At 42.2% G+C, this 26,141-nt stretch overlaps 1 protein-coding gene across 2 annotated transcripts in view; it reads left to right on the top strand.

Annotated features, from left to right (window-relative positions):
- The window catches only part of SLC35F1 (solute carrier family 35 member F1), a 554,611-nt gene that overhangs the window by 495,681 nt on the left and 32,789 nt on the right, over window positions 1-26,141 (top strand). The gene's annotated exons all lie outside the window — the stretch shown is intronic.

Here is a 26,141-nt window from a genome sequence, read left to right on the forward strand (position 1 = left end):
GCACCGAACATCATTGATCCTCCCACTAGACCTAAATTCTTTTTTGACAGAGATGGGTTTTACCCTTGCAGACGTTGTGCCGTCTGTTCAATTAATCATTTGAAACAGCGGAAGTACACTCAATTTTTGTGCAATGCGACGGGTTTAACCTATGACATCAAATGTTTTGCAACATGCAGCACTAAAAATGTAGTGTACTTAATCACCTGTCCCTGTGGGCTACACTATGTAGGGCGTACCATTAGGGAGTTTCGGGTGAGAATGAATGAGCACATCGGCAATATTCGCAGGGGTTTTCCGAAGCACAACCTATCCAAACATTATGACAAATACCATGGGAGGGACCCTACAGGGACCTCATTTATGGTCATTGATCTTTTCCAATCTAACTGGCGGGGTGGCCACCTACGTAGAGGTATCTCACAGTTAGAAACCCGATGGATTTATCTCCTCAAATGCCTTAGGCCATCTGGTTTGAATGTAGACCTGGATCTTAATTCATTCATTAATAACAGTTAACCTTGGACATTGTGTTCTATGTTGTTATGGATTAATATGCTGGTATAGAATCATTCTCTGATTCTGAATTTTATATCAAGTTGTGTTAGACTGTACACATCCTTTTAACCTGTATGCTTTGAGTTATTGTATACTTTTTGGATTTTTATATCACCATTGTATATGTTTGTTATATTGATAATTCTTCTGGCTTGTGACCTCGACTCTTTTTGATTTTAATTCTTGTATCTCTTCCCCGGTTTGGGTTTGGGGATCCACATCCGGTTTTACATACTAGCTCCCATGGGTCCTTGGATGGTCTATGGGGCTGTTTACAACAATTAATGTTTTTTTGACATAGTTTTGGTAATATTTCCCATTTGTGGACATATACCTTTTTTATCCATGTTTAATGAGTTATCGCTAAATGATTTTTCCCGGGGCAGGTGGATGTATCTCTCCGGGAGATGACCATTTGTTTTGTTTCCGGAACGAAGGCACACTTCCGGTTCATCAGCCTTTAGCTCTAAGGTCTGAGAACCCCTTCCGGTGTCGCAATGCGGTCCATACGTGGTTTCACTTCCTGTGTGACCTCGGAGGGCGTGCCGATTGACCGCTTGCACTTCCGGTTTCCATTGACCTTTATAAGACGTCTATCACGCTGCTCCCTCCCCCCCCTGATGACGCAGTTGCCTGCGAAACATGTAGGCGGAGCTGTCAGCGTCGACGTCACAAGCCGGTTTGAATGCATCGCCCGCCAGCGATCATTGAAATTTATTCTTAAGGTCCCTCATGTTCTTACGTGTGGTGAGTGCATTTTATTTTAAATAAACGCTTTTACTTGGAACATACTGCACCATGGTCTTTCCCTGTCTCTATTCCATGTTTGAGAGGGACACTGCATGATAGATCCTATCCTTGGAAGGAGATCTAAGAAATCTAGGAGCTTCTGTCATCATTTTGGGAATCTGGTCGTCCTGCCTTGAGCAAAAGCGTTGTTGACCTTTGTGAGAGCATTGGTCACCTGTATTCGGTAAGAGGCCAATTGGTCACTATACATGTGGTGGAGGTTCTCACTTTTTCAAGCACCTACTAGACGGATCTCTTCACTTGCCATGGTGCATGGGTGGATTGGACTGTTCCAGAATTTTATCGCTATTTTCGATTGTATTTACTTTTCCATATATGCATAGGATTTCATTTTCAGCGCTGTATTTTATATTTCATTTTCTGATCACACCGTGGTTTATGACAGCTGCTTACACTGGTAGCGCGGATATTCAGTTTGTTTGTGTTCCTGTACACTGTCTGTCTGTCTACCAATTTTTGAGGAATAAAGAACATTATTGTTTTCATCTATCCTGAGTGCGGTCTTACACTTCTAATTTGCATATTCCTGGATGGCGGATCTGACCAGCACCGGGTTTGACTATTGCACCTGAGCGGCTTTCCCTCTCTCCAGTATCTAGCATTATTGGGACAACTGCCCCACTGGTTTTATAGAGTCTCTGGAGTGCAGTCCTAGTTGTCCCCTCTTCTTCCCTTCTTGTGAGCATTATTGGGACCACTGCCCCACTGGTTTTCTAGAGTCTCTGGAGTGCAGTCCTAGTTGTCCCCTCTTCTTCCCTTCTTGTGAGCATTATTGGGACCACTGCCCCACTGGTTTTCTAGGGTGTCTGGAAAATAATTTGATACAAACTTATTCTAGTCTGTCCTTAGCTCACTTGTCAGGCCATATTAGCAAGCTTCAAATACAGTAACTGCTTCACCTAGAAAGCTCTAATTTTATGCTTGCATAGTTCTGTGTTCCTAGCATGACTAATACACATAAGGTCCATTTTATTTTTTATTTCCATTTTTATTAAATAATGAATTGTCAGACTAACCAATTCCCTTTTCATCACACCAAAGCTGTACTTATTATGTAGTAAACTATATATTTCTGTGATGCCTGCATGCTCCAAATTTATATTTTAGTCCCACAAGTAAGACGAATAACACGCACACTTCTTTTATATGACAGGGAATCCAGTGGAGGCATTCACTCATAATTGTCTCTCCTTCACTGTAACATAGTATGATGAACATAAGAGTGCACCATAATAGTATGTGTATAATGAGGATGGTACTTTTATACCTGCTGCTCCCAAAGGGGTACCCTAAATGCTGTGTGGCACATTTTAGAGAACAGACAATTACTAGCTGGGAATTACAAGTAGCTGTGGTATGAGATATGCAGACAGATAAACAGATATCAGCCAAGAGGGTTGCAAAGATGATCATTTATTGATTATTGTCATATATTAAAAGATTATTCAATATACAGTGGGTATAAAAAAGAATCACACCCTTTAAAATAATCACATTTTGTTGCTTTGCAGCCTGAAATGCATTTGTTTTATCCAGCTGTATTTACTAGTGCAACTAGTGCAGGCTTCATCTCATTCCCCAGATATTTAATGGGGTTTAAGTCTGGGCTCTGACTAGGCAATGCAAGGACATTCACTTATTTCTCCTTCAACCACTGTGTGGTCATTTTTGCTGTGTGCTTGGGGTCATTGTCACGTTGGAAGGTAAAGCTTCTGCCCATTGACAACTTTCTGACAGAGGGCAGCAGATTTTCCTCAAGAATTTGATGGTATTTTGCCCCATCTATTTTTTATTCTATCCTGACGTCCCTACTTCAGAGAAACACCCCCATAACAGGATATTACCACCTCCATACTTTACTGTAGGAATGGTGTTATTTGGATGGTGAGCTGTATTTTATTTTCGCCAGACATATAGTTTAGCGTTGAGAATAAATAATTCAATTTTAGTGTCATCTAACCACCTTAAACGCACCTTGAAGATTCTGAGGCCACATGGAAAAAGGTGTTATGGTTAGATGAGACTAAAAGTGAATTATTTGGCCTCAACACCAACACCAAACGACCATACTGTGGTTGATGGAGAAAAATGTGGCTTTGCATGGCTTAGTCAGAGTCCAAACTTAAACCCCATTGAAAATCTGAGGAATAACTTGAAGATTGCAGTCCACAAACGGTCACTATCAAATTTAGCTGAGCTTGAGCAGTTTTGCAAAAAAGAGTGTGCAAATATAACAGTCTTGATGTGAAAAGTAAGTAGAGACATATCCCAACAGACTAAAAGATGTAATTAAAACAAAAGGCGGTTCAACAATATACTGACATAAGGGGGGGGGGGGAGGTGATCATTTTTCAAACTCACTGATTCTGTTTTTCAGTTTTCTAAATGTTTCATGACATGTTGGTGTTATAGCTTTTCTATACCCACTGTACTGTCTTGCTGTGCACAGGAGCATTTTGTATGGCATAAGAGCTCACTGGATACACCAATTGTTATTTTCTTGGTATTGCTCACAGTTGTATTGGGTTCTTGGGTTCTTGGTCTCTTGGGAGGGAGGGTGGTGGTAGCGTCAGGGTTTTTTTTTCATATATATATATATTTTTTTTTTTAATAAAGGACTTGTCAAAACACAATGTCAGAAGGAGCGGTGCCACCGGGGGACATAGACGGGTTGCCCTGCCCCTCGTCTATAGTAGGAACTGTCAAAGCGCAGATCAGGCATACGGCGGGATGCCTCCCAGGAGGCGGAAGCGTTTTTTACTTTATCAATTTTTTCGGGTCTGGCGGGCGTCATGATTGACGATGGATATACATTGAGGTACACTATTTTTTTATTTTTTTAATAAAGGACATGTCTAAAACTGTTTCCTGTGTTTCTTACTTTGTGACACTTTTTTTGTTAAATGGGTAGGGCTACTATGTACCCAATACCCATTCACATGGGGGGGCCTTCCAGATTCCGATAAGCCCCCCACCTGCAGACCCCGACAACCACAGCCCAGGGATGTCGGGAAGAGGCTCTTGTCCCCATCAACATAGGGACAAGGTGCTTTGGGGGCACCCCAAAGCACCCTCCCCATGTTTAGGGCAAGCAGCCTGGTATGGTTCAGGAGGGGGGGTGCTCGCTTGCCCTACCCCCCCTTCCTGGCCAGCCAGGCTGCATGCTCAGATAGGGGCCTGGTATGGATCTTGGGGGGACCCCACGTCGTTTTTTAAAAATGTTTGCCATGAAGTTCCTCTTAAAATCTATACCAGACCCAAAGGGGCCTGATATTATTTTTTTTTGGGGGGGGGGGGGGGCCACACTTTTTTTTTTTAATTTTGGCAATGTGTTTCCCTTCAAATTTATACCTGACCCAGGGCGTGGTATAGATTTTTTAGGGGGGACCCCATGCCATTTTGTTTCTTAATTCTGTTATGGGGTTCCCCTTAAAAGCCATACCAGACCCAAAGGGTCCCCCCAGGCTGTTTTTACCCCAATTGTTTTTAATTTACATTTTCTTTTTTTTTTTTACAATTATTTTTTTAAATTCAGCTCTCAGCAGGGAAGCCTTAACCTATTGACTGTGTGTTTGGCAGGCGACCATCCAGCTAAGTGCCGAGAAAGTTCAGGTGTTAGGCAAGTACCTGAATCGTTATGTTCAGGCCAAACTTATGCTCAGAACAAAACGTTTGCCTATTCCAAGTGGTGCCTGAACATTTCAACCCCCTCACAGTTAATCTTGCTGGGCGCAAGAATGGGCCCTGCTGTTAAAAACTAGAAAAAAAATTGAAATGACATGCCCCTGTCAAATGGGTGCAGAAAAATTGGGCCTTGGGTGTTGGTCCTGCCCGAACACTGTGACCCCTCACAGTTACTCTTGCTGGGCGCGGGAACGAGCCATTCTGTTAAAAATGTAAAAAAACAATTGAAATTACATGCACCTGTCAAACAGATGCAGAAAAATTGGGCCTTGGGTGTTGGTGGTGCCCTAAACCATAAACATTGTTGGAAGCTAGCATATTCAAGATTCAGGAATAGGCTAGTTCTGGCTAGTGGTTTATCCTTAAGACCCAGTAACCCAGTGGATGCTCAGTTGGAAAGGTCTCCAAGTCTGCTCTTGCCCCTAGATAATCCTGCACCATATGATGTAGACGCTGCCGATAGCTGCTTAAACCTAACAGCCCTGGTCGCTGAGGACTAAAGAATTGTTTAAAGGCATTGGTCAGCCGGCTGCCTTCTCCACCATTCTTCCTTTGAGCGATGGTCAAATGGTAACCTCCCAGTGTCTGGAAAGGTGTTACACTAATTTTTCTTCAGGGTGTCCTCAAGATGTTTCATCCTCTGCTCTGCAACTTTACCCTTGTAATATGGATCAAGAAGGGTTGCCAACCAGTAACAATCCCTCTCCTTAATATCAGGAATCCTCGGGTCCTTTTGCAGGCTTTGCAGAATCAGGGAGCTCATGCAGTGTAAGTTTGAGGAGGCATGAGATTCTAAGTCCTCTGGCTCACTAAGGATGACATTGTCAGGAACTACCTCTCCCCAGCCACGTACAACTCCTGGGGTTTCTTGGGAATGAAAACCATCCCTTGAAGACTAATGTATGTAACTGTATGTTATCCTCTACATCCATGCTGCCATGATCCTCCTCCTCTTCCTCCTGTGTGTTTTGCGGCCCCGCAGGAATGGTATCTGCATAAAGGGGCATTGTGAGAAAAGCTGCTGTTCTGCCTCAAGTGCCCTGTCCATGATTTAATGAAGCGTGTGCTACAGCAGGAAGACTAGAGGGATAGTGTCACTGATGCATGCATTGTCGCAGCTCACCATCCTTGTGGCCTCCTTAAATGGTGACAGGACAGTGCATGCATCCTTTATCAGCAGCCACTGGCATGGTGAATATAATCCAAGCTCCCCTGAGCCTGTCCTTGTGCCATACTCACACAGGTACTAATTGATGGCCCTCTGCTGCCTGTGAGGCTGCTGCAGCATTGCCAATGTTGAGTTCTACCTAGTGGGCATGTCACAAATGAGGCGGTTGGTGGGCAGGTTGAATTCCCGTTGAATGTCAGCCAGCCGAGCACTGGCATTGTATGACCGCCGGAAATGGCCAAAGACTTTTCTGGCCTGCCTCAGAAGATCTTGTAAGCCCAGGTATTTGTTTAAGAAATGCTGCACCACCGAAGTCAGGACATGTGCCAAGCATGGAACATGTGTCAAGTGTCCCTGTCGGAGGGCAAAGAGAAGGTTAGTGCCATTGTTGCATACAGCCATTCCTGGCTCAAGCTGCTGTGGCATCAACCACCTCTGAGCCTGCCCCTGCACAGAATCTTTGGACTTATGTGGCTCCAATCCCCTAGACAGACCAACTGAAGCACCGCATGGCATCTTTTAGCCTGACTGCTTGCGTAGCTCCTTGAACGCTCAGGGAGCACTGCCGGTTCAGAGGACAATTCAGCAGAAGAGGCCATAGATGAAGATGAAGAGGAGGGGGTGGAGTAGACAGATGTTGCAGAATCATCACCAGCTTTTTGCAGGCGTGGTGGCTTAACAAGCTCCAGCACTGAACCCTGTCCTGCATCCTTCCTAGCTGTCAGCAGTTACCCAGTGCTGAGCTGAGCATGTGGATGGTTGGGACAGTATTTATTTTATGGTTCAGCAACTGGGGTAGTGAAATTTGCCTGGTGAAATCAACAGGTGGTGTACTGCTAGCAGATTGGATGAAAGTATCCGTGGCACTCATTGCTATACCATCATCCCTCTCAGTGCAGATTTTTTAAAAGACTTAAGGTATAGTAGGGGTAGAGATCCCAGATGAAGAGCAAGGAGAAGTCTGCATTTTTTTATGATCTCGGTCTTTCCTGTGCTGTTGCCAGATGACTGCATGGCAAGTCGTCACATGTCTTGTCAAGCATGTGGTGCCCAAGCAGCTGGTTTTCTGGCCATGCTTGATCTGCTTCAGCCAGAGATTGCAAACAGCAACACTATGGTCTGCTGCACATGTGTTGAAAAAAGCCAACACCAATGAACTTTTGGAAGACAGCAGGGAGTTAGCAGCGCTCTGCACCTTTGGAGCTCTGTGGTGTGATGCAATAGTGTGGGTGCCCTTAAGCCAGCCCCTGGAGGGCATCCTGCCTCATTTTCCTTCTCTGTTCTGTCAGGCATCCAAGTAAAGTCAGTGACCTCATCATCCCCTCCCTCCTCGTCACTGGAGCAAACTTGACAGTATGCTGCAACTGGGGGTACATGACTGCTAGTTTCTTGTCCGTCATTGGCCAATCATGGCTCTGACAGGGCATTGTGCTGTGATTGGCCAAAGCATACAGGTCAGGTGCATGCTTTAAAAACCAAAAAGTGCAGCGCTGCACTTTTTGGTTTTTATTGTATTTTTTGAATCACTGTTAGTTGATTTTGTGCCAGCTGCTCACTATTGTTCTTAATCATTTGGTTTTCTGTCACATCTAGCGCGGAAATTTCTCTTCTATTTATATTACACAGGTGCATGCTTTGGCCAATCACCATCAATTCAAGATTGCAGTGCATTATGGGGCGATCGTCGGCAGGCAAACTTCACGCCAAGCGCCCGGGTGTTTGTGTGTTCAGCAAACACACTGACACCCGATTTTTGAATCTAAAGTACATTGCCCTGATTATCAGTGTAAATGTCCCCTGTAACTTGAAGGATACACTGACAGCACTGAGGAAAGGAAATGCAGATAACTGGGATTTGTTTACATGTGATCAGCTGTGATTGGACACAAGCGGCGCCATGCAAAGGATGTCATATAACATCCAGTCAGGATGGTAAAGCCACGGCCCAGCCATCATTCTGTTATAAGCTGGGCTGGGCTGGGAAGGTGTTAAATTGAAACTATGGCATCTGATTAAACATATATGCTGCAACAAATACTGTTTATGTAGCACCCTCCTAGGTAGGTGCTAGAGAGTGAGTATAGTTTTGGCTCTGTCTGCCTATCAGAGGAGCAGCAAATTCTATATTACTTTCTGCTTAACAGAGAACAGGATCTGTGAGTTGGATCTGCTCATGGTGCTTAGTGTGTGATTCATCTGGTTTAGGGGAGTGTCTCACACTGGTCCAATAGGGAGGCATATTGAACAGTGGAGAAAACCTGACCAATGGGTACACAGGCTTTGATACAGCCCCAGTGATTGGCACAGACTGCTATCTCAGTGCATTGCGGGGTGTGGTATGAAAGCCAGGAGCACATGCACTCTGAGTCTTTGGCTGGTGAGCAGAGTCCCAGGAGGAGGGTGGCAGCTGCCTCCTCTTCTGCAGCAATTGGTGTATGGTCACAGGCAGTCGGCCTGGTGAGCCAGAAGGAAGGAGCTGAACCCAGAGGCACAGGAGAGCTGACTAGAGGGGCTGAGACACTGGAGAACCTGGAAAAACAGTTTCGTGAGTACAGGGGATCATGTCTAAGGGTCTGACCAGGAAGGGGGCCACCCCAGAGTAGAGTAGTCAGAGGAGGGTTGTCAGCTGGTGGAGTGAAAGGGGGTGCTAGGCGAGTACCCTGAAGATAGTGTGCAACCAAGTCTTGTGTTCAGAGTCTCAGTATCTACAATTCATCTAGTGGCAAGGTGAAATAAGCAGCCTTGCTGAATCTTCAGATAGAGGTCCTCAGAAATGTGAATAGATCAAGTTCCGGAGTATCCCACTCTTCCCTTCTCCCATTCCTATTTATAATAAAACAACAAAAACAACCAAAACCTCTAGACTGTTCATTGACTGAGCCGGAAAGTAAAGCGTCTAGTTTCTGCATGTAGTTGCTAATGGTAACCTAGAGGGACCCAAAAAGGTGAAGCATTCACAGTCCTCAAGGGGGCAGTGCTACATATATAAGTACATCTTCACTTACAGTTGTCTCTTAATCCCTCTCCAAAGTTCTACAAATATCTGCTGACCTTGCCAATTAAGTCTAATATTGGCCTGTAACTTGCCATTTAGTTCTTCGCCACACCTAGACCTGTCCACTGCTTTCTGGGTTGACAGCACTGCCTCTGGGAGTGTGTGAGACAAAAGTAAATGGGGATTTGGCCCAGTCAGGAAAGGTGTAGGACATTTTTTTTATTTACTTTAATAGACTTGAGTATCACATAGTAACTAAATTTGGTACTTGCTTAGACTGTTATACAGGAGTCTTTAGTTGCACTTTTTTTTAATCAGGAAAAAGGTTTATTAGAAACTCAGCACACAGTACAAACCTAATCTGGAGAGTCAGTTCACACGAAAAATTGTAAGCATGTTGCGCAATATTAACTACAAAGTGCAACAACGTACAAATATACACATAATTCCGCTGCCACACCATAGTTGTACTTTAATAATTGTAGACCTTACACCTAAGACCTTGTTGACATAGGCATACCATACTGTATACCCATACGAGGGCCAGGTTTGTCTGCATGGGGATGCACAGGTGTTCCATGCATCCCTTTGCAGGCAGTCCCATTCATGCCAGTTGGAACAAAGTTGACATTTGTGGGGATGCGTGCGGGCAGTCCAAAATGCAAACTATCTGTGTTCAGAGCCACGCACCTGCACCCGCACCAGCACCCACATAGCTGTCAAATTGGAAACAGTGGCTGTGTCCATGCAGTTGCCGTGTCCCAATTTGCATGAATTGAGTGCATGCATGGGGATGCACAGTAACACCTGTGCATCCCCATGCAGGCAAACACATAGTATGCCCATGTGAACAAGGCCTAAATAGCAAGTTTCTCTTATCCTATGTGCCCCCCTTGGATAAGAGTGTAAAAAACTGGGGGGGGGGGGGGAGTTAGATAATATATTTATTTTTACTCAATCCATGGTACCAAGACAAAGATGACGTCTTCCTCCTTCCGACGAGATTTTGGAAATTGCTGAGTATCTCAATCTCATGAGAATGGTTCCTCCTGTATTGAATTGTATTGTAACTGTAATGTTTCCTATAACTTTGGCGCTATATAAATCATGTATAATAATAATAATAATAATATGGTTGATCCTGTACTGTGCTGCCATGTCTTCATGTGAGATTTGGGCTACTCAGAATTTCTTGGGATCGAACTGGCAGGAGGATGACATCACCCTTGCACTATGAAGGTCAGGGAAAAGTCAGTATACTGTATTATGTATTTTTCGCCCACGTTATGTTTTGCATTTTATGCAGGGTTTAGGGAAGGTTGGGGCAAAAGTGAATAAAGTAGGCCTTGTCTGAAGTGTAGGTATTTATATTTTACACCAAATGAATTATACCCAATTTTTTCAGTAGCTAGCCAGTCTTTTTATTGCTTAGCTGCTGAAAGCTAAGCATGCATTAATCACTCCTGGCAGTGCCTGGGCTTAGGAACTGGTTGCAGCAACTGTTGCCTTTGCACGCTCAATTTGCTCTACTTTCTTCACTTGAAGAACAAACTGATTGATATTGGCCAGTATTTACAATACTTGTCTCATCTGTATATATTTAGTGGTTGCAAATGCTTAAATATTGCTTGAAAATGCTTCCTGTGAGTATCTAGAAATAAAAATATTGTGCATGCTTGGAGGATGGCTCACAACAATTTGTAAGGACATACTTAAAGCTTAAAGTGATTGTAAAGTCTTGTTTAAAAAAATAAATAAATAAAAAATAACAAACATGTTATACTTAGCTCTTCTGTGTAGTTGGTTTTGCACAGAGCAGCATGGATCCTCCTCTTCTTGGGTCCCTCGTTGCTGCTCCTGGCCCCTCCCTCCTGTGAGTACCCCCACAGCAAGCAGCTTGCTATGGGGGCACACGAGCCAAGCTGCAGCTCCGTGTGTCCATTTAGACATGGGGCCGCCGCCCCCCCCCCACCCCCTCCTGATTGGCTAACTGACTTTGATTGATAGCTGCAGGAGCCAATAGGGGGAGGCTGTATCCCAGGCAATCAGGAGGAAGAGTCTCCGACGCCGGAGGAACTCGTGGACATCGCTGGACAGAGATGGGGTTTAGGTAAGTATTAGGGGGTGCTGGGGAAGATGCTACACCCAGAAGGTTTTTTATCTTAATGCAAATAATGCATTAAGATAGAAAGCTTTCTGACTTTACAACTCCTTTAACTGTACCCAAAACTTTTTTACCACTATGGAGGGGTTTCCCGCTGAGCATGTCCCCTTTGGAGAAATTTCTGTTCCTTCTTGTCTGGAACCCATCACCTGGACAGGAAGTGAGGAGATCCTCATGAATAGGAATTAAGCAGCAATAAGACTTTAACAGTTTTTTTAACCCTTCCACACCACAATAAAAATAAAAATCCTTTTTTTTGTTTTTGCTGTCTGTGTAGAGATTTTTCCTTAATTCCTTTTTAGTCTGAAACCCATCAAGCAGAAAGTGAGGAGAAAAAAGTAAGGAACTGAGAAGGGACACTGCAATAAAACCTTCACAGTGGTTCAAAATCTTTCTCAGTTTCTTCAAAGCCAAAAAAGAAAAGTTTGGCTTTAGGCCCCGGAGTTTGGCTTTAGGCCCTGTTCACACTGTTGCACTGCAAGTGCATGCACGTTAACAGCAGTCTATTAATTTGGGTAACGTTACTGTTACCATAACACTATAATGTGAACTGGGTCTCAGGACAGGTTCACACTTGGGTGTGTAAAAAATGCAGGTAAAAACTCAGATGTATTCACCTGCTTTTATCTGCAGTTTTATGCGTGTCTTTTTTACATAATTTTTAGCTGTGATTTTTTAATTTGGGTTTTCAGGAAGCAGTTAGTACAGGCCAATCATCTCGCAGTCATCAATTTTTTAGTTTTGTAACTTGCTGCTGCATTGGTTTACTGTACGTTTCTGTTGAGTTCAACTGCTTTTTCATGTGCAGAGTGATGCAGAAAAATGTTGATGTGTTGCAGTTTTCCACACCGTTCTACCCCGCAGCTGACAGCTGTGTTGACATGTGAACAGAGCACATAGAAAACGATTTGATTATTTGTTCTGTATCATTGATTGTGAATCTTGTAAAAGCAGTGGATCAGCATAACACTCATTAGCATTTTTTGGAAGGAGATCAGCAACAGGTTTACATGACATGACAGGTTTATATTAAACCCTTTTCCTTGTGTTGTAAGCATGGCCCTAGTATAAAGTCTATTGGCGTCGCCAATGAATTCCACATTTCTTTGCTGAGATTTACATTCTGACAATGTCAGCACTATTTTCTAGGTAAGTGGGTTAGTTCACCTTTTATGGTCATTTCTCCCAAAAAATCTCCCATGCTTCCATGCATTCCAGCATCACCAGCTCATTACATAGTTGCTCCTGTCTCTCTCTATATTTAAAGACCATGCACAGCCAGTCTGAAAAACTCCTTATTGGCTGACTTCACCTTCAGAACAAGCCTTAACTCCAGGATGTGCTAAATGTTAGAAGTGTACCAGTGACTGCTCTGGCTCCTTTAAACACTGCACATGTGCAATGAGTTCCCCCAGCCACTTCCACTACAGAGCATTCAAACAAGCCAAAGCAGCCACCAGGGGTGCATTTATAACATCTGGCCCATCCTCCCATCAAGGCAGGACGATAGGGGGTTAGCTACTAGTGAGTTTTTTAAGGCAGGGCAGGCCTACATGTATGGAGGGGACAGGAACAACTATTTGAACAGTCTAGGAGTAGTATGTAGTGTACTGGGGATGCTTGAACAGACATAAGGGATTTTTTGGAACATGGGCATTTAAGGAAAGCTCGTTTGGCTGTACTTCTCCTGTGGATCACAAGAGTGCAGTTTGTTCTGTGACCCGTTTTCAGTAGACAGCGGGCTGAAGCCCGTTGTCAGCTAAAATCACAGAGCCAGTTCAGGCTCTTGACAATGAAGTCAGGATCTGCCCATATACCTGAACCAGCACCTGGCTTAGCCTCTCAGTGAGCCGCTGAAAGCCTGACCTGGCAGCTTCTGCCCCCCTTTACAGCCCAGTGCTCCAGTGAGCGTGAGGGGGCAGAGCAAAGAACCAGTGACTGACAGTCACTAGCTCTCTGTTCATGGAGCTCTGAGAACTGAGCGATCAGTGGTGTTTGATCATCCGGTTCTCAATCTTAGAGCCAGCGGGAGACAGATGCATTCATCCACCTAGGTAAGTATGATTCCGAAAAAAAAAACATACTTCTCTTTTTAAAGTGAACTAATCCTTTAAATACCAATATTCAAGTATATTAAATAAGTGGACCTAGACACTTGGTTGAGATGAATGTATCATAAAAGGATGCCCTTCACTAAAATGGCAATTCTGTGGGAATTAACAGATCGGGTCTAACAAATGGTAGTCCATCACAGAAGTGTAAACTTGGTGTAGTTTTACTCAAACTCAGTTAACTTTATTTTTTCCAGCTTTCATTCTAGGTAAGGCCAAATATGAGGCGACTCTAAAAAACATCCATACATTTGCATGCTGTGTTCTGCTACAGCACCTCCAAAAAAGCTTTAGCTCAATGAATTTCTGGGGCCCATTTGTTTGTGTCTTTACTCTACATGGTGTAGATCAGTGTTTTTCAACCTTTTTTCAGCCAAGACACCCTTTCAAATTATGCACGATTTTGAGACATCCCACTCTAAAATGTAAAAAAATAAAATAAACGAATATTAAGCAGCAACATCCACACAAAAAACACCCAACGTTGGTGGTGACTTATTCTTCAAAAGCAAATAAATCTTCTCACCCTGGTACTGACTAATAATCCAATGTTTCTCTTCTCCCGCAGTTTCTCTCCCTCACTCAACTAATGTGACCCCAGTGCTGATAGAGAAGGGTAGGGGAGGGGTAAACAAAGATGCTGTCCAGGAGCCCAACATCCTCCTTATCAACCAATGACGTCATTGGTTGTTAAGTCGCCGTCAGAAAGAAGATTGTAATGGTGCACAATAAAAACCTGTGGCACTGTGTAAATAAAAGCCAGGCTTCACCCACCTCCTGGTTTGTATACAATTTTAAGGCATTTTGCCAAGAAACCCCCCGAAAAAACCTGAAGGCACCCTGGTTGTCTGGGCCCCCTGGTTGAAAAATGCTGGTGTAGATTTCCCCACTGACTTTTACACAACGGTAGCTTACTAAAGGAAATGTTCTATGACACACTACCCATTTTGTGACTGTAGAAATCCAGTCTTTTTGAAGGTCTTGATATGGTCATCAGCTAAATGGACATAAGAGTGTATCCCTCCAATACATAGTGCTGGTTCAAGGCATATGACATCCAGTAGATTTTCATACCAAGGCACACACTTTGATGTCCTTATGCCTGAGCAATTTTGGCAATGTTTCTATACTTTTTGTGTGCATCCTTATTTTTGTAATGTTTTTGGGATTGCTTATCATCCGGTGGACAGTGAAAAGTTTAGAGAAGTGGCTGGAAAAAATTTAGAAGGACATATGTGCAATTTACAAAAAAGCAACAGAGATTGTAAATAAGAGCTTTCAAGGAGTGTCAAAGATATTAGTTTTAACATTGCTAAAAAAATAAAATCTAATAAAACATTTTAAGGTTAAACGTAGCTTATATATATATATGTGCAGGATAATGAAATTGCAAATGATGGGTAAGGGCTGGGTGTCACCTGTCATAAACAGGAAAAAATGACTGATTTGGAATACAGTAAAAAAGATAAGAAAGATATGCAAAATACAAATTATGATCTGTTCATTGTGGTGGCTTGTTGACAACAGTTATATGAAGATACTGGAGAGCGAATCTAGTTATTGAAGTATTATAATGTTTATTATGTGGTCATTTTGACAAACTGCCAGACTGTATTGATTAGTGTGTTAAAGTGACAGCTAGTTACAAGACTAAAAGGTATTTTTCTGACAGGGACTAAAGCCTTGATGGATAGACTGCATTATTAAATATGGTTTCATTCATTCAGCTCTGTCACTTATCTCCATTAGCATGCAGAATAATGATGTATTTATGAGTGATATGGAAAATACTTTCTGACTTTATGGTAGTGATCTCTTCTGTTCTTTCCAGTCTTATTGTTTGCATTGTACATTTCCACTTTTACTTATGCTTTACAGAAAAGAAAACTTGCGCATTTTTGCTCAAACTGCAGTCGTACCTACTACTGTTTTCCACCAGTAATTGCCCGTCATAAGGAGTTTTAAGAGATAAAAAAGCAAGAATTGAAATGGTTCATATAACCTGCCATTCTGGGAATTATTTATTTATATGGGGTAAAGAGAAATGTTTTGTTATCCATAGAACCAATTAGAAATACAGAAGATTTAATACTCAGAGCTGATTGTAGACAGGTCCGTTCCCATTATATTATATGTTCCCAACACAGCTCCAAAATCAAATCTAAACATTTAAATGTCTTTAGATCTGATCTGTAACCTTCCAGTAAAATGGTATTATTATCTGTAATGACTAAGTATTTAGTTATTATTTTATATCACTTGCAGTATCCCATATTGATAGTCTATTCAGGGTAGCAGAGATTGTCTATGGGCACTGTGTGCAGAAACCTCTGTGAACTAGAACAGTGGAGCCACCGGCACACACCCATTTTCCATTCATTTACAGAACATGTAAAAGATGGTTATTAGTAGGCAAACCACTGCCAGGGAGTTTTCCTGAATCCTTCTTCAGACCAGTGCCTATATTAAGGTTTTATAAACATAGCCATAAATGTCTGTAAAGCATACAATATGGCTGTTTTTTCCGTGTCGGGAGTGACAAGTGTAGCATACAGCCACTGCCAGGCAGTCTATATAAATAAATGCAGACGGCTGTAGGAATATACACAAATATATGCAAATCTGAGAGACTACATGCATACAGAGCCATTTACACCTGCCCAGACCAGTGCCTATGTTAGGGCTTCATGAACATGGCCATGAATGGCTGTAGTGCAGGGGTCTTCAAACTATGGCCCTCCAGTTGTTCTGGATCTACAATTCCCATCATGCCTAGTCATGTCTGTGAATCTCAGAGTTTTACAATACTTCATGGGATGTGTATTTCCGCAACAGCTGGAGGGCTGTAGTTTGAGGATCCCTGCTGAAAAGCATACAATATGGCTGTATTTTCTCTGCCAGAAGTGACAGGTGTAGCATATAGCTGCCGACAGGCAGCCTATAAAAATCAATGGCAGTTGGCTGTAGGAATATACACAAATATTTGCAGATCTGAGAAACGATATGTATACAGGGCCATATGCACCTCCTCAAATGCAGACAGTCTGTGTTTGGGGAGGCATATAAGACTGCAACCGTAGATCAGTGGTGGTCAACTTTCTTGATATGGAGGGTCTCAAGTGTGGACCCTGACATCACCAAAAGACTGCACATAATAGTGAATATTCAGTGTCAAGGACAGCAGTGATACAACAGGATATGGTCAAAGGCTATGGAAAAGACACAGTAGATAGTATAAGATTGTTTTTATTTTAATTAAAAAAGGTAAGGTTCACAATCACTTTAACTGAAATTTCAAAGTGATGTTTCCTTCATTCCTACTTTCTGCTGCGGTGTAAAAACAGATGGTAATTTCAGATGAGCTATGGTGCATTGTGGAAAAATGTAGCATGTTTTTTTGGCAATGCAGTAAAACCCATCTTAACCACTTCACCCCCGAAAGGTTTTACCCCCTTGATGACCAGGCCATTTTTGTGATACGGCACTGCGATGATTTACCTGACAATTGCGCGGTTGTGCAACACTGTAACTAAATAAAATTGATCTTCCTTTTTTTCCCACAAATAGAGTTTTCTTTTGGTGGTATTTGATTATCTCTGCAGTTTTTATTTTTTGTGCTATAAACAAAAAAAGAGCGATAATTTTGAAAAAAAAAAAAAACAATATTTTTTACTTTCTGCTAAAAAACATATGCAATAAAAAAATAGATAAAATATAATTTCTATATCAATTTAGGCCAATATGTATTCAGCTACATATTTTTTGTTAAAAAAAATCCCAAAAGGCGTATATTGATTGGTTTGCGCAAAAGTTATAGCATCTACAAACGATGAAATATTTTTATGGAATTGTATTTATTTTTTTACTAGTAATGGTGGAGATCAGCAGTTTTTAGCGGGACTGCGACATTGTGGGGGACAAAATCGGACACCTGACACTTTTTTGGGGACCAGTGACACTAATACAGTAATCAGTGCTAAAAATATGCACTGTTACTGTACTAATGGCACTGGCAGGGAAGGGGTTAACACCAGGGGCAATCAAAGGGATAAATGTGTCCCTAGGGCAGGGCTGGCTCAAGACATTGTGCTGCCTGGGTCCAAGAATGAAAGGCTGCCCCCCCCCCCTCAAAAAAAATCCCGCCCGCCAAAGGGCCCCCACATCCATTATTTTTTATCATGATAATTAAAACTAAAATTAAATTGATTACGAAATGAGATTGACATGCAACAGCACCTTGTCTATATGCAACATATATGACATTCCAACATGTTACCTCTCCCCGATCTTGGCACGCTAGGGCATCTATGGGTGCAGATGATCCTCAGGGCCTGTGTGCAGTGTACACTTTGCACCCATGAATGATATGCCATTAGGATAGGGCTGTATAGGGGCATGTTAGGGCAGTGTAGGGGCAGGAGAGGGCAGTATGGGGCAAGCTAGGGTAGTATGGGGGCAGGCTAGGATAGTATAGGGAAGGCTAGGACAGTATAGGGGCTGCTGGCGGAGCTCTCTGCTCTCTCCTGTGGGTACCTCGCCCCCAGCAGCACACACAGGTGAGCTTGGGTGTTTACCAGCTGGTGTTAGACTGTGTGCCTACACTCTCACCCAGCAATTATGGGTATGCGTGTTGAGGGCAGCATGGCAGCCTTTTTACAGGGCAGTGGAGCGGCTCAGGGGGCGGTTGAAAAAAAAATCTTTGGTTTAAATTTCCTGCCCCTCTCAAAGTTCACAAGACCCAGCGGGACCCATGGTGGTCCCCGCTGACGAAGTCTCTGATGCAACGCATACAAGGGAGGAGCCTGCTCGGAGTACGTCGATTCCTGGAGGTGGATAGAGAGCTGTATATGACGCTGTAAAGCCCGCACTGCTTTAAGTGCTTTTTAATGTAAGTGGAATTTCATCGGTTTGAGAGGAAATAAATAGCCTTATTTAAACAGAGAGTATTAGATCTTCTTTTCTTTTTACACCGGATTCCTGATCTATTCAGAGGGATAGCTGGAGGTGGTGAAAGGAAGGGGCATCAGGCTGCTATACATATATCCCAAAGCGTGTTTGACTGTCAGGAGTCTAAATCCTAAGGTGAGCTGCTTATCTTGCACCATCCACTGGGAGCACTGGGAGTGAAGCATGCAGCACTTTTATTTGTGATCACAGATGAAGATATATTTGTTCATTTTGATTTCACTTTATGATTCACTGTGAAATGGGACTATTTAAGATCACTTGATATCACTAATAATAGAGTTGATTTATTAAGATTGATTTTTGATATTTGTTTTAAATCCTTATTTGACACATTGATTGATATATTCACTTGGCGCAACAATATTATTTATCGATTTGTTACTGGTGTTTTGTGTTCAGCACTGATTGTTCACAGCCTTGTGTGCATTATTGTATTTTGTAAATTTATGGTTTGCGCTGATTATTATTATTTTAATATCTCGGGAGGTGCTTGCTAACTGTGGGGGGGGGGGTGGCTCTGCTTAACAGGAACACAAGATCTTCATCTTCTTTACTGTCAGAATGTCGATCTGCCTTGCTTACATAGACAGATTGCCGTTCTGCCTCTCCTGGGAATGATCGTGGATGGCCAGCGGACATCAGGTCCGCCAGACCCGCTGATTGGCATCCCCTGTGTCCAATCAGTGCACAATCGCGCCTCCGGCAGCGCACGTGCGCCCCCCAGTTGCTATTGCATGAAATGACGTACAGGTATGTCATTTTGTGCAATAGAGCTGACCTGCCACAGTAACTATGTGGTAGGTGGTCAGCAAGTGGTTAAGGTAACTTTGCAGTGTAAACATGGAACATAGGAAACTTTTGTTTTCTATGTGCCCTTGCAGTGAATTGCTTTGATTCTTTGAGGAAAAATACCAATCACCACACATAGGGGGAGATTTGCTAAAACTGGGACATGCAGAATCTGGTACAGCTGGTGCATGGTAGCCAATCAGCTTCTAACTTCAGCTTGTTCAATTATCCTTTGACAATAAACCCTGAAAGCTGATTGGTTTCTGTGCAGACCTCCCCAGATTTAGTAAATTAATCCCAATAGTGTTTACGGGCTCTAAATCTAGTGAATGCTGGGTAATTCACACAGAACAACTGTATGTGCAGTTTAACTGGACGAATAGATTTGCAAATAAATTTAATAAGACCTCATCATTTCTGGGGGTGGTGCATGTTGGGTTTGCATATCAATCTCCCAGTGCAAGGAAAGTAGGTAAATGTTTTAACTAATCATTGATTTTAGGAGCTGCTCATTTTAAAATAATATCTTGCTTTAGATTGACTATGGAAAGGTTAGAAAGAAAAGGGCATGTTATCATTCCATCCAGACTTTAGAATGGGATTAGTCTGTATGTGGTATCATATATACTTTTTCTTTCATCCAATTGTTGTACAAGGTCTTTGGCTGCCAAACGATTGTCGACAACCATTGAATTCTCTCAAGTTATATTTTCAATTTCCATTTTATCTTTTGGATGAAAATGCAGTCTGCAGGAAATGAAAACTTTCTCATGACTCAAATAAAAAAAGAAGGAAACTCTATAGATCCAAGGTTGAATATCAAATTAGAATACAATACAGCGCTCACACAAAAATGGATTGACTTCTATGCTCTGTATTTTTTACAACACTACTTCTATGATGGCAAACTTATTTTCTGCTTTCAAACTATACATGCAACAAAACCAAAGTAAATTCCATTTAAAGATATGTTTGTTATGAGTAGACACACACTAATAATGGCAGGTTGTGTAAAATGGTTAAAGCGGTAATAAACCCAGAAGCAAACTTTAATTATATTGCAGCCTATCAATTCTTAGATGTGATGGCTGTATTCATTTGTTTTTTAGGCTTTCTTTCTCTTATTTTCATCTGTTGATCTGGCGAGAAAAGGCCGTACACACGTACTGATCGGCCGTCTTTTGTCCAGGGCTGTCTTGTCTGTTGAAAAGTGCAAAAGACTGCACACGAATTTTGTCGGCCAACAACAGCCGACTGCAGAAGTGATGTCATGTGATGGTTAACTTTCCTTGTCTTTTTTCTTTTCTGAGCATGCCCAGTCTTGCAAATCTGCTGTCTGTCGGCCGAAATCTGTACTGACTGGCGAACAATCGGCCGTTCTGGTGTTGGCCAACAAAAATGTTAATGCCTGCACGACAGATTCTGTTCGGCCGAAAATGCGCTGTCGGCTGTCGGAAGCATCATACTAACAAGCCTACAATCGGCCGATTGGTCGTCGGCCGAATCTTTACGGCCGACAATCGGTACGTGTGTACGGGCCTTAAGTCTGTTGTTTTTCAACAGAACAAGCTCTTCTGCAAATGTATCAGTTAAGAGTGTGGAGGCAAGCTATTTACCTTTGACAGAGGTGCTTATAATAATCAGCTTTTATTTATTCATGTAAAACCTTTATTCCAAAAAAAACTCTTGCTGTAACTGCTTGTGTAACTGCAGTGTGAGCTGGAGTTTGGCTTCAATGTGTTAGTTAGTGTATCTAAATATGCTAATCCATTTAATAACCCCCCCCCCCAGATTACCAATGTTGCTGTCCAAAGGTGCCTCTGTGCTCCTCCATTCAGAGTGGGAGCACTCCAATACAGGAGGTGTGTTACTGGCCAGATCGCCAGGTGAAAACAATGGGGGAAACTAGCCTTAAAAAATAAAACTAATTCAGCCATTACATTAGTAAGCTGCAAAATATTACATTTTTGGTTTTGGGTTTAATACTACTTTAACCACTTAGCGCTCATTGAACATTAAAAAAAAAAAAAATCACTTAGAAGACCAAGCAACTCTACACAGGAGTATAAATGAGTGGACTTTTAAATCTGTTTATCCATTACTGCATTCATATATAAAGAGACCCTGCCACAACCTTCTAAAAAATGCAGAAAAACACAAAAATCAAGTATTTAAAAGGTTCACATGCAGTGTTTCCATAAATGCTTTTAATTCACTTGAGATGTGCTTTGAACTTACTAAAAAATTTAACAACTCTAGAAATATTCAATTCTCTAGCACAGCCGTCTGTCATTCTTCCCTGTGTAAAAGCACAGATCACTCGGTCCTGCTATGTAGGACCGTTGATCTGTGCTGTTACACACACAGCCACATCCAATCACAGTAAGAAACACGCCCCTAGGGACACACTTAACCCCTCCCTCTCCAATAAAGTTAACCCCTTCCCTCCCAGTGTCATTTTTACAGTAACAGTGCATATGTATAGCACTGATTACTGTAGTAATGTCACTGGTACTCCCAAAAGTGTCAAAAATGTCAGTCAAGGGTCCGATCTGTCCGCCGCAATGTCGCAGTCCCGCAAAAAAAAAACGCAGATCGCCGCCATTACTAGTTTAAAAAAATAACAATAAAAATGACAAAAATCTTTCCCTTAGTTAGTAAACGCAATAACTTTTGCGCAAACCAATCAAAATACGCTTTTTGCCAAACATATGTAGCAGAAAACAAATTGGCCTAAAATGTTAAAAAATTTAGATTTTTACATTTTTGTTTTGAGAATTTCATATAAAAAAAATTTGAAAAATATTGTTATTTTTTCAAAATTGTCGCTCTTTTTTTGTTTATAGCGCAAAAAATAAAAATCGCACAGGTGATCAAATACCATTATAAGAAAGCTCTGTTTGTGGGGAAAAAAGGACGTCAATTTAATTTGGGTACAGTGTCGCACGACCGCGCAATTTTCCATTAAAGTCACGCAGTGCAGAATCGCAAAATAGGGCCTGGTCTTTGAGCTTAACTTTGATCTTTGGTCTTTGAGCTTAACTTAAGTGGTTAAAAAAAAAAAAAAACATAAACTGGATCTTTAAAAATAACAATTGCCTGATGTTTACCTTGAATAAGCCTTTTGAAATCCCCTGGACAGCAAAGCTTAAACTGGAAGAGTGAGAAACAGCACACAATCAGTGTATGTGGTAACAAGGAAGATGCTGATAGGAGGAGAGCAGAGTAACAGAGAGATTAGCTCATCAGTCTTCTTCTTTTTCACTGTCCAATCACAGGCTGAGGCAGAAACAAGACCTGGTTGTATTGCTTAAATGTTGAATCAGGTCTCTGTCCTGTGCTTCAAAAAATGAATTGACAGAAATGTAAATAATTCAGCAACTAAAATAGTCCTTGTACATGTATTATATCTGTGTATTTAGCTGTTTGACTGGAGTTCAGCTTTAAAGGTGCATACAATCAGATCTATGGTTTTCTGGGATTTCAGCCTCTGTTTACATGTTAAAAAGATGAACATCCATTTCTAACATAACCTAAAATAACATCTCAGGAGTACTGCTGCAATTAATATCTTACTGATCGAAAAAGCACTTTCAGAAAGTGAAATTTCATGTTCTACATTTAGCTGCAAGTGAATGTTCTTCAATAAATGATAGCATGTGGTTACAGGGTTCAGGAGATATATTCCGTCTACCAATTTTAGAATGTAAAGCTATGGAACAATACATTCATTCTAATGATGAGCTGGGATTAAAAACATTTTCTAATTTTATAAAAGTTATTATATGGTTTGACTGTTCACACTGCTGCCCTGTAAGGCCTGGAAACACTTCCATGTGCTGCAGTGCATTGCGCTACAAAAAATAGTACATGCCCATTTTTCGTTTGTTATGAGCCCCATTGAAATGAATAGCCTGCCTTAGCACAACATATTAACATATGGCATAATGTGCAATAATGCACTGAATAGGTGTGAACCCAGCCTTGGAGGAGTTGGGCTTACATTTTTCACAGAAATGATGTTGCTTTGTTACAATGTTTGAGATATGTGGTCAGCTTAAATTTCTTAGCAGATCTCTACAAATGGAATAAGGCCTCTTTTAGAGCACAGTCTAACAATGGCACCAATAGGTCGGCAAGGCACATTAAGGGATACAGGGGAGGTGTGCATTAGAGCTGTCTTTTGTAAAAGTCATCATTTGAATACTGCAGAGATTTTGGTTAAGGGCCCCAGGGGTATCTTACAGCAAAAATTAAAAGAGAAGTATGGGGTTAGGTTTTTTCCAGGTATATACTTACCTTGCTGGATGTCTAATGCTGCATCTGTCCCCTGGCGCCTCTAAGACTGAGAACTGAGCGATCTAACACTTCCAATCACTTGGTTCTCACAGCTTCCCGAGCAGAGAGCTGCTGTTTGTCAGTCATCGGCTTTCTGCTCTGCCCCCTCCTCGCTCACTGGAGCACTGGGCTGTGGAGGGGATTGGGAACGGCTGGCTGAGAGGTTGAGCCGGTTGCCAGTCCAGGCATGTGGATAGATCCCGACTTTATTGTCACAATCTTGCCCGAGCCTGGACCGGCTCTGTGATGTCAGCAGACAGCGGGCTTCAGCCCGCCGTCTGCTAAAAATTGGTCACAGTAGTGCAGAACGTACTGCGCTACTGTGATCCACAGGAAAAGTACAGCCAAACGAGATTTTGGCTGGATTTCTCCTTTAAATTAGGTATACTGATCAGCACTAAGCATTGCCTACTGTTACTCAAAAGATTAGATTGCAAGGAATGTTGTGACATATTTTCTTTAATCCTTTTTTTGGGGGGAAGGTTTAAAACACTACTTCTCTGAAATATTTTATAGAAGTTGGATCAGTGAGTTCAGTAAATAATAATATTACCTTAGGTCCCTTACCTTAGTATCTTGGGGGCAATGAATGGGTTTGCATGTTTCAGTCTAGGAGTGCAGTTAGCACATTCCATCTGTAAACTAGTTGAAGTTACAGCAGGAATTCTCATAGTCTAGTTATAGAAATGCAGGACTGTAAGTCTTCATTCCCCCTGGAGCATGGACCTCTGACATTTCTGTGAGGGTGGAGAGTGCAGGTGCCCCATTTAGCCCCACAGCCTGTAAACTCTATGGCCTCCACCCACTGCTAAATGCCAGAGCCCTATGCACCGAGGCTAAACGCCTAGTGTGCATGGAGCCTCAGGTCCTTTTCACACAAGCTTTCCGATCAAGTCCATCTGTCAGTTTTTCAGGCAGACCTGATTGGAAGCTCCATACAGCTCTATGGACAGGCAGATGTAAAGGAATTCTTTATGTTTACACCTGACTACCTCCAAGTCCATCTGGATCTCCAGGTCCAGAAGAAAAAATGGACCTAAGCGTTGTGGATCAGAGGTAGCCTGATGTAAACATACAACAGAGTCCATTTACATCCAGCCACCCATAGAGTTATCACGCGTCCGCATGTTTCTGCTGGACACAAATTGAACAGGTGCAGATATAAAAAAACTGACATCTATCCCATTTAGCTCCGATTCAGCAGGGAATCTGCTCACAGATGTCCGTTTACATCTCTTTTTGTCCACAAAAATTGGAAAAGGATGGAGACCTTTTTGTGGACATAAACTGACTCTTATATAAGGGAAAATAAACATTTATTTACACCTACCCACCCATAGACATACATTGTGGTTCAGTCTGAATCCTTCTGATAAACTGAGAGATGAATCCAGACTGAATGCCCATGTCAAAAAGCCTGAAAACAGGTATCTGTGATCATAGGGAACCATTGATCAGCACAGTCTACAGTTCCTATGATTCAAGAAATTGTGCTAGTGTAAGGGCTCATTCACACCAGAATGTGATGCAGGAAACCCGCAGCTCTCTTTTTTTTCCTTTACAAACTCTATTTGAAGTACACTTCGCTCATGTCCCTTTACAGCAGAGCGATGCACTGCGCTGCTGTTCAGTGGCATGTGATTTGGTACAATGTGCTGCTATAAAATGTATGTCTGCATTTTATTGCAGTAACTACAGCACAGCTCAAGGCTGTGTTGCAGTGTGAATAGGACACACAGAAAACAATTGCTTTTTGTGTGTCATTGCAGTGACAGGTGTTTTACAATGCAGTAAAATGCCTGTCACTGCAATATGTGTGAGTTCACCCAAAAATTCAGCTGGTCTAATTTCACCAGTGTTTCTAAGGGTAACAGCACTTGCCTCATACTCCAACAGACCTTGGCTCTTTCAATACACTAAGAGGTAATTTTCCACATTCTGTAGCTGGGCTCAACGCTGACAAAGGCAGCACATGTGAGGCTTACCTAGGTGGTAAAATATCATCCAGCCACAGAGTTCTGTCTCTCTTTTTAGCAATGCCCGTTCTTGAGAGCCTGAATGAAACAAAAAAAAGCCGCTCCAGGTGAGTGAGTCTCTAGTTAATCCCCACACACACTAGTCAGGTGCTAGCCCAGCTTGCATGCTGTGTAACATAAAGCAAATGACAACAACCACAAGCAACCTCAGACTTGGTCAGGGACTCCTTGCGTGCTAAACCAAGCTTAATCTGCTTTCTTCCAAAATCACAGATTGCTAGCCTGTTACAGTGGGCACTTGGCAAAGATGCCTTTACTGGGCCCATGCCAGCTTTGCAAAATGAGAAGTTTAGGTATTGTGTTGAGTGTTAGGTAATGGAAGCAGCCACCAGTATCTTTTGGGCACATTCTGGCAAGGGATATGATAGTGGATCCAGGGGCATAAGGACCAATTTGGTCCAGTTGATACTGAAACCAGAAAAATCCCTGAATCTATATATAAAGGACATTAGGGCCTTCAAGGATCCAGCAGTATCTCCCAAGTACAGCAGGGTGTCATCAGTATATAAGGATACTTTCT

The sequence above is a fragment of the Pelophylax lessonae genome, assembly GCF_965119305.1.
Source record: "Pelophylax lessonae genome assembly, chromosome: 3".
NCBI lineage: Eukaryota > Metazoa > Chordata > Amphibia > Anura > Ranidae > Pelophylax > Pelophylax lessonae.